Source organism: Centroberyx affinis, unplaced genomic scaffold (assembly GCF_046629955.1).
Source record: "Centroberyx affinis isolate AG114_WGS23_722 - 3 ecotype Tasmania unplaced genomic scaffold, CSIRO-AGI_Caff_v1 ptg005391l_1, whole genome shotgun sequence".
In the NCBI taxonomy this organism is placed as follows: domain Eukaryota; kingdom Metazoa; phylum Chordata; class Actinopteri; order Beryciformes; family Berycidae; genus Centroberyx; species Centroberyx affinis.
In genome coordinates this window covers 187,501-195,498 of record NW_027282696.1, presented here as the reverse complement: position 1 = coordinate 195,498, position 7,998 = coordinate 187,501, and positions in this window count along the sequence as shown.

Sequence of the window (7,998 nt, the reverse complement as noted above, 5' to 3'; positions counted from 1 at the left end):
AAAAAGGATCAAATAACGTTAGAATATAAGTAAAGTGATTTTTAAAACACTTAAATTGCAGTGACAAGGTTCTACATAACAGCAGCAATTTGATATACAAGCAGTTGAATAGTTTTTTTGCATGATGTGAACGATTATGATTAGAGGGGTGAGTCTTATGTTACCAGTGTCCTTTTTACTGGTTGTGTGTGTGTGTGTGTGTGTGTGTGTGTGTGTGTTCCAGGCTAGTAGACGAGTGTGCCTTTGCACTGTCCATACCCCATGACTTTGATGTCTCTGTCAACCCCCCCAAACCCCCTCCCACACACACACACACACACACACACACACAGCACTATGAATATCCTATCCGAGCAGGACAGTGGAGGGGGGGGTCATCCCTGCTGGGCACCATCAGAAGTTGTGTGTGTGTGTGTGTGTGTGTGTGGGTTGGAGGGGTCAGTGCACTCGCCACACCGTCAGGTCAGGACGGGGTCACGGCGGGGGTCATGGGAGGTCAAAGGTTAACGTTTCAGTCAGGATCTCCTCGTGCTGCGTCTGTGTGTTCAGAGACGGTTTCCATCAGCTGTTTCTCGTCTCCAGAGTTTGTCTTGGACTTCAAACGGCGCTTTGAAAATCTATAAACACCCCATTCACTTCCTCACTGTATAATTAATTAACAATTCATTTAAATCGTTTGAAGTTTGAATGTTGCACATCCCCTGAAAGTATGCAACCTCTGGGGTTTTTAACTATGGATGTGTACAACACTCCAGCTTAAAGGAAACAATGAGATTTGAAAACATCTCTCATTATTAACGACGTCCTACCTTCCTTCCTTCCTTCCTTCCTTCCTTCATACCTGTCAGAAACAGCACTAGAAGTTAGATATAGTCACTGTAGCATTATTGCTTTTTCCACGCTGCTCCACACCAAGAGGAACTGGTTGGAAAATAGTATTGGGATAGTATTTAGGATGCAACTTTTCCCATGCAGTGCTTTAATTCAAAGGTTTTGAAGCCTAACCAATCATTAATCTCTAACTGAAATATCTGTTTAACCGCTCTTTCTGTTCAGTTTTGCCTCCACAGTCAGTAGTGAAGTTGATGTAGACCCAAAATCAACACAGAACTACAGCTGATAACATAAGACATCAGCTCTGTTCCTCTTGTTAAGGGAAAATCAAGTATTAGCCCAAACCGCTATACAAGATCAGATGCTTTGACGCCCATATTCTGCGATCCCCAAAGCCGCCTTGTAATCGGATTGGTTCCTGCGCGTTGTTTTGGGGTGTGTGATTATGTTGTATCGTACCCCCACACACTTCGGAGACATCCTGGCTTTTGTGGGCCGGGCTTCTTACACTTGTCTGTTGAATTGAAACTAGGCCAGTTCGTCTTTGGAATGACAATTACCATGGACCAAACCCAGGCCCTATTCTAAGGCTGGAGGGGGGCGGGGGGGGGGGGGGGGGGGGGGATAGATGAGGGTATGAAAGGAGCAAAGACGATTGGACCCTGCCAAGACGCTCTGGACGTACAGTAGCTTCCGATGCTCGTTAGCGCAGTCGAGCGGAGGGCCAGGCGCTGGGAGGGGGGGGAGGGGGGGTAGGAGAGGGGGTTGGGGTGGGTGGGGGGGGGGTGGCAAGGCTGGCACAGGCCGGGGCGGGATGTTTAGAGGCAACGTCTATCTTTAACTTGATTTTAGGGGCTCTTTTGATAAAGCACGGCTCAACTGGGCGAAGAATAGCGGCAACAAGCTGGGGAAGCCCTCCCTCCCCCCCCCCGTCCCCCGTCCCCCTCGCCTCCTTTCTCCTCCGCTGCTTGATCTCCGCCGAGCCATCCCTCCTTTTCTCTCCCTCTCCTCCTGGCAGCCTCCTCCGCGATGGTGTGAGGTTGTCAGGCCGGCCGAGATTAAGGGCATTGTGCGAAGGTATTTACATCCGGCCAAACCATATTAAACAGAGATTAGGGGTTTTCGCTGCGCGTTGCAAAAAAAAAAAAACAGGGGGTAAAAGAAGAGGGAGCTTTTCCAGGACGAGCAGGATTTACAATTGGCATAGCTGTGAAATGGAGGAAGAGAAATGTGCTCTTTATGGTGGGAGGGAGGGTGGGGGGGGGGGGGGGGGACTCCACAGATCCTGTTTGAAGGTCATGTGACGCTGGCTTGTCCGAGGAGGTGTCGAGTGTGCCAAACGGTTGGCAGCCGGACCAGTTTTTCAGCATAGGAAGCAGAAGTGAAAGAATCTGTTGGCGGGCCGGAGCAAGCAGACAGACTCCTGCAGAGGAACCACGGCCTGAACCAGGCTGTCTCTCTGCCTGTCTCTCTGTCTGTCTGTCTCTCTGCCTGTCTCTCTGTCTGTCTGTCTCTCTGCCTGTCTGTCTGTCTGTCTGTCTCTCTATGTCTGTCTCTCTGTCTGTCTGTCTCTCTGCCTGTCTGTCTGTCTGTCTGTCTCTCTATGTCTGTCTGTCTGTCTGCCTGTCTCTCTGTCTGTCTGTCTCTCTGCCTGTCTCTCTATGTCTGTCTGTCTCTCTGCCTGTCTCTATGTCTGTCTGTCTATGTCTGTCTGTCTGACTCTCTGCCTGTCTCTCTGTCTGTCTGTCTCTCTGCCTGTCTCTCTGTCTGTCTGTCTCTCTGCCTGTCTCTCTGCCTGTCTCTCTATGTCTGTCTGTCTCTCTGCCTGTCTCTATGTCTGTCTGTCTATGTCTGTCTGTCTGTCTCTCTGTCTATCTCTCTATGTCTGTCTGTCTCTCTATGTCTCTCTGTCTGTCTCTCTGTCTGTCTCTCTATGTCTGTCTGTCTCTCTATGTCTGTCTGTCTGTCTCTCTATGTCTCTCTGTCTGTCTCTCTATGTCTGTCTGTCTCTCTATGTCTGTCTGTCTGTCTCTCTATGTCTCTCTGTCTGTCTGTCTGTCTGTCTCTCTATGTCTGTCTGTCTGTCTGTCTGTCTGTCTCTCTATGTCTGTCTGTCTGTCTGTCTGTCTCTCTATGTCTCTCTGTCTGTCTCTCTATGTCTGTCTGTCTCTCTATGTCTGTCTGTCTGTCTGTCTCTCTATGTCTCTCTGTCTGTCTCTCTATGTCTGTCTGTCTGTCTGTCTCTCTGTCTGTCTCTCTATGTCTGTCTGTCTCTCTATGTCTCTCTGTCTGTCTCTCTGTCTGTCTCTCTGTCTGTCTCTCTATGTCTGTCTGTCTGTCTCTCTGCCTGTCTCTCTGTCTGTCTCTCTGTCTGTCTCTCTGTCTCTTTCCATCTCAAGTTCATTACTAACTGCCTGCAGGCTCGATATGCTGCCTTTCCCCTCGGCTCGCTTTTACTGCGCCTTTTCCACTGTGAAATATTGCAGGGAGACACGCTTTGGTTGATATATAAGCTGTTTTCACTGAAGAAATACACACAGACTACATTTGTGTACACGCACACACACTGTACACATGTACATACCGTACTTGCTCCCAGCCTCACACACACACATGCACCCCAATTGGCTGTGAGTGATCACTGAAATGTGGAAAGTATTTGGTCTGCGTTGTTCCAGAAAGCAGGAGTCCAGTTCTGTCAGTAGTTGGAACAAACAACTAATTACCTGCAATAAAAAAGGCCATTTGTCGCCCAATTGTTTGCGGCTGCTTACTTGAGACTACCTCACTCTGCAGATGTTGGAAACATGGCCTTGTCGTATTATTAGCTCAGTGTTGTGAGGAGGAGGAAAAAAGGGAGCTTGATAAAGACGAATGTCTCCTTTGCCCATCTGGAAGCCATCACTTTCAAAAGCCGTTTAAACACAGATATGGTTTAAAATGGTATGTGTTGCTCCTTCTCTACCAGACTCAGTAAAAGTACCTGTTAAGCTCCCTGGAAGAAAGAGAGGCCGAGTCTGTAATCTTTTACTGTTCAGTCTGCATGCCAGCCTGTTTTGACCCGCGCTGATGTTGCTTCATGCAAAGCAGGCCGGGTGAACAAGAAGAAGTTTTTCTCCAGCAGCGCCGTAAATCAGCCTGGATAGTCAGCGGGGAGTTTGAAGGACACTAAATTGGCAAAACTGTTTTGGTGGGGATATCTGATATTATTTAAGAGCCAGGGGTTTAGTGTTTTAGCCCTGGAGAGATGAAGCTCTCTGTATTTCTCTCCTCCGGAGCAGAAAATGAATCCGTCAAATTGGCGGCACAGTGGTGCCTCTGTTGGGTTGTTTACGGACACACCTGAAGTTCAGAAAATACCCTCCGCACTCTGCATTTTAAAGAGAGATCCACATCAGAAAACATCATGCACACTCACAAAGACACACAGAAAACAATCTCTGACCCGACATTTTACGGACTGAATCTGAAGCTGGAAAATCGGCTGTTCAGGACGGTCTTATCTCATCATAACTCAAAATATGAGTCAATTTTCTCTAGTTTACAACATTACAAATGGAAATAGCCTTTTTTTTTAACCCTCAAAATACACAAAAAAAACTTTTTTAGCTGTTACACACTCAGCCCTTGTGTTGAAAGCTCATCTTAGATCTCAGAGTTTAAGAAATATGTTCAGTCTGATAAATGGCTGTGTAAACAAAACCAGTATTGGGGCAACAGGAGGGGGCAAATTTTGCAATTACAGGTTTGGTCTTGAAGGAAAAGACCCACACACCAAAACAACACACATACACACAATAAAACACAACGCTCCAGTGTGAGTGAGAGTCTTGAAATGCCAGTGGTTGGGGAGTTTATTTTCCAAAACTGAAAATGAGGTTTGAATGGCAGAAATCAAGTAATCGTTGAGGTAATCGGTATTGATCCACAACCCCATCAACCCCCTGCAGGCATACTATGGTCATTTTGGGGTATGGGGCAGTAAAAATCGTACTTATTGCCCCTTTAAGACGCATGTGAGGGTACAAAAGGTGGGTAAACTGGTTTTAGGTGGGTTTTACTAAAGCACCAGTGCCAGGTTCCCCCCTCTCTGACCTTATACGACAGGAGCCATGGCGACAGCTCCTTCGTCTGGTCTGCTCTCCTTCTTCCTGTTCCTCCAACATCCCTCGCTCGCTCTCTGTGTGTGTGTGTGTGTGTATGGTAGAGAGAGAGAGTGAGAGAGAGAGAGAGAGAGAGAGAGGCAGGCGTGGAAAGCCTGGCCACATAAAGAGGCCTTTTCATCCCCGGGGCCGCAGCCTGCCCGCCGGCCCCTGGAGAAGTTTGTCGAGGATAAATAAACCTCTTCAGACGCACAGAAAAGATCTAGTCTGTAAGCGGCGCGTTAACGGACAGCGCCGCAGTATCTCAAAGAGAGACATTATATTATTCTGAAGGGCTATTTGTTATGATATTGAGCCGAGGGGGTAAGAAGGGCCAGGAGGGCAGGGGCCTCTTGATTTATGGAGTGACCGTCGAGGCTGTACTGTCGGCCTGTGTGTGCTGCGTTTTTCGGGGTGGGGGGGGGGGGGGGGCATGCACACACAGTCATGTACGCACACACACACACACACACACACACCTATCCGCAATCACATTCATGCACACAAAAACACACGCAAACCCACATTCACATTTACACGCACACAAAGAGTACATATAGCACATTGCTTCCAGCTGGCTCCAGGTTCCGGAGAGAGTGCCCCCCCCCCCCGCCCTCACAGTCTCTCCCCATACACACACACACACACACACACACACTCCCCCCCACCCCCCCACCCCTCGCTCCAGCCAGGCGGCCGATAGCTCACACATGCCGCGCCGGACGAGATAACAGCGGGAATGTCTAGATGTGGATACCAGGCTGGACGCCACCAGAATACTGCCTGTTTGCCTCCAGACAGTCCCCCCACTACCCCCCCCCACCCCCACCCCACCACCCACCACCCCCCCCGAACACCGAACCACCTCCTCCAGCTTCTCCGCTTCTTGTCAGAACCAGTTGAGAGTCGAATTTATTTAGAAAGTGCTTTTATCAGACAGGCTTGTCACGATGTGTTTCACAGAGAACAAAGGCCTTAAAAACAGATACAAACAAGAGATGAAAAGGAAAAGAAACAGTCTGAATCAAAGCCTTTGAATGAGAGAGTTCCAGAGTTTCACAGTAGAAAAAATAGAATACACTGTTCCTATCTGTATGTTCATATGCAGTAGGGTTTAGACTGAGGCAGATATTGGCCTTTTATTAAATATCAGATATCGGCCAGTCGATGTCGTCCACCTCTGATATGATGGAGGTTCTGACCACAGTGAGATGAAAACAGTCTGTAAAACCTGCAGTGAAATATTATTTTCTTTGCACCTTTTTGTTTATCCATTTTAATTGTTCTGGGTCTGGGTTCCAGTGGAGAGTTTTTAGTGTCCCATGATGGTCTGAATGCAGTTTCAGAGGCTTTTCCACCCTGACTAGAATAAAACTCTAGGGGGGAAACACTGAATACTTGTCATGAAAATGGTCAAATTCAAAGATATTGAATGTCAGCTATCGGGCTTCAAAAACCCAACAATCGAGTGCAAATTGCAGCTTAAAAGCCAAATTGAATAACTCTAGTCTTGCCCTGGGACTTGAGTTAATTAAAACACACTCTTGTCAAGTAGGGAACCACAAGAGACGAGCCGGGCTGCACACAGTTTGATTCCCGACCCATACTTTCAAGAGCTTTGATTTCTTTTAACCTTTTATTCATCCGGGGAAAGGAAAGGTGACTGAGCACACACACGCTTTCTTTCTCAGCTCCACACACACACACACACACTCACACAGCTCCACATACACACACACACACACACACACACAGCTCCACACACACACACACTCCCCACCTGGGAGCTGCCCGGTCCGACCGCAGAGCAGAGCCGCTCCGCTGGTGTCGACAGTGGAAACGACTAGGAATTTTCTCTTTAGGAATTTAGAGTGCTTGCTCACTAATTAGGAATTCCCGTCTTTGCGTTTTCCTCCGGGACACACACACACACACACACACACACACACACACACACACGTGAACACATTTCATTCATGGAATTTGCCGTTGCAAACTTGTGACCTTACAGCGACACGACGTTCTCTTTGAACCGCGAGGAAATCACGACATGAAGGACGGCAGATCAGTCCTGAAAGGTTGTGCGGTGGCAGAAGTGGAGCCTTTCAAACCAAATTCATTTTTATTTAAATCAGCTTTTTGATCACATTTTTTTTCATACTTCAAATCTGCATTTCAAAGTACAGGATCTGAAGCAGAAATAGATATTTGTCATTGACGGTGACCAGGAGAAGAAAAAAAAAAGGGGGATGGGGGGGGGGGCTTTGCTCTTTTGTCTGACAGAAATAGAGTTTTTAATGTAGAAGGGGTATATCTTTGTTTTTTTGTTTTGTTCTTTCGGTAAATTGCATTTGGTAGCCTCTGGCGGTGTAAACATCCAAGCGGTGCACAAACGTTCTTCCTATCTATTTTCCCAGGATCAAAGCAGAAAGCATTCCTTTTAAAAACTGGATCACACAAACACATTGCCCCGCTCTTAACTAAGCCAATTAAACAAACCATGATATCCTCATGCTCTTTGTTAATTTATATTTCCCTTTACCAAGCGGAGGACACAGTGGTTTTGATAGTATGCTGAATATATAAATATAGAGTATAGCTGATAGTCTATAGCATGCCTTGCCCTGTCGTTACGTAAGCCGAGGCAAATTCCTGCACCGTTTATAGCGCTTGGCGAATAAAGTGATTCTGACTCTAACTAACAATGTAATTACTTTTTTCATTCAGCGTAGCCACGCTCTACACCGGTTCATATTTAAGGGGGGGGAAATACGCGCCTAATGCAAAGAAATGGCCTCAATTCTGCTGCTCATTCACAGCTGCCAGAGCTGGAGTGTGTGGGTCCATAAAGCCGAGGTGAGCTACGAGCCCCCGGAGATTACTATATCTACCCCATAAAGTCCAATTCCCCATGTTTAAGACTTGAAGATATTCTAAGACCTACTTTCTCCTTTCCTTTCACACGGGCCATAAGCAACTCACGGAGGTAGCGGCAGTAAGTCACTCTAAGGCCGCGCTTGAA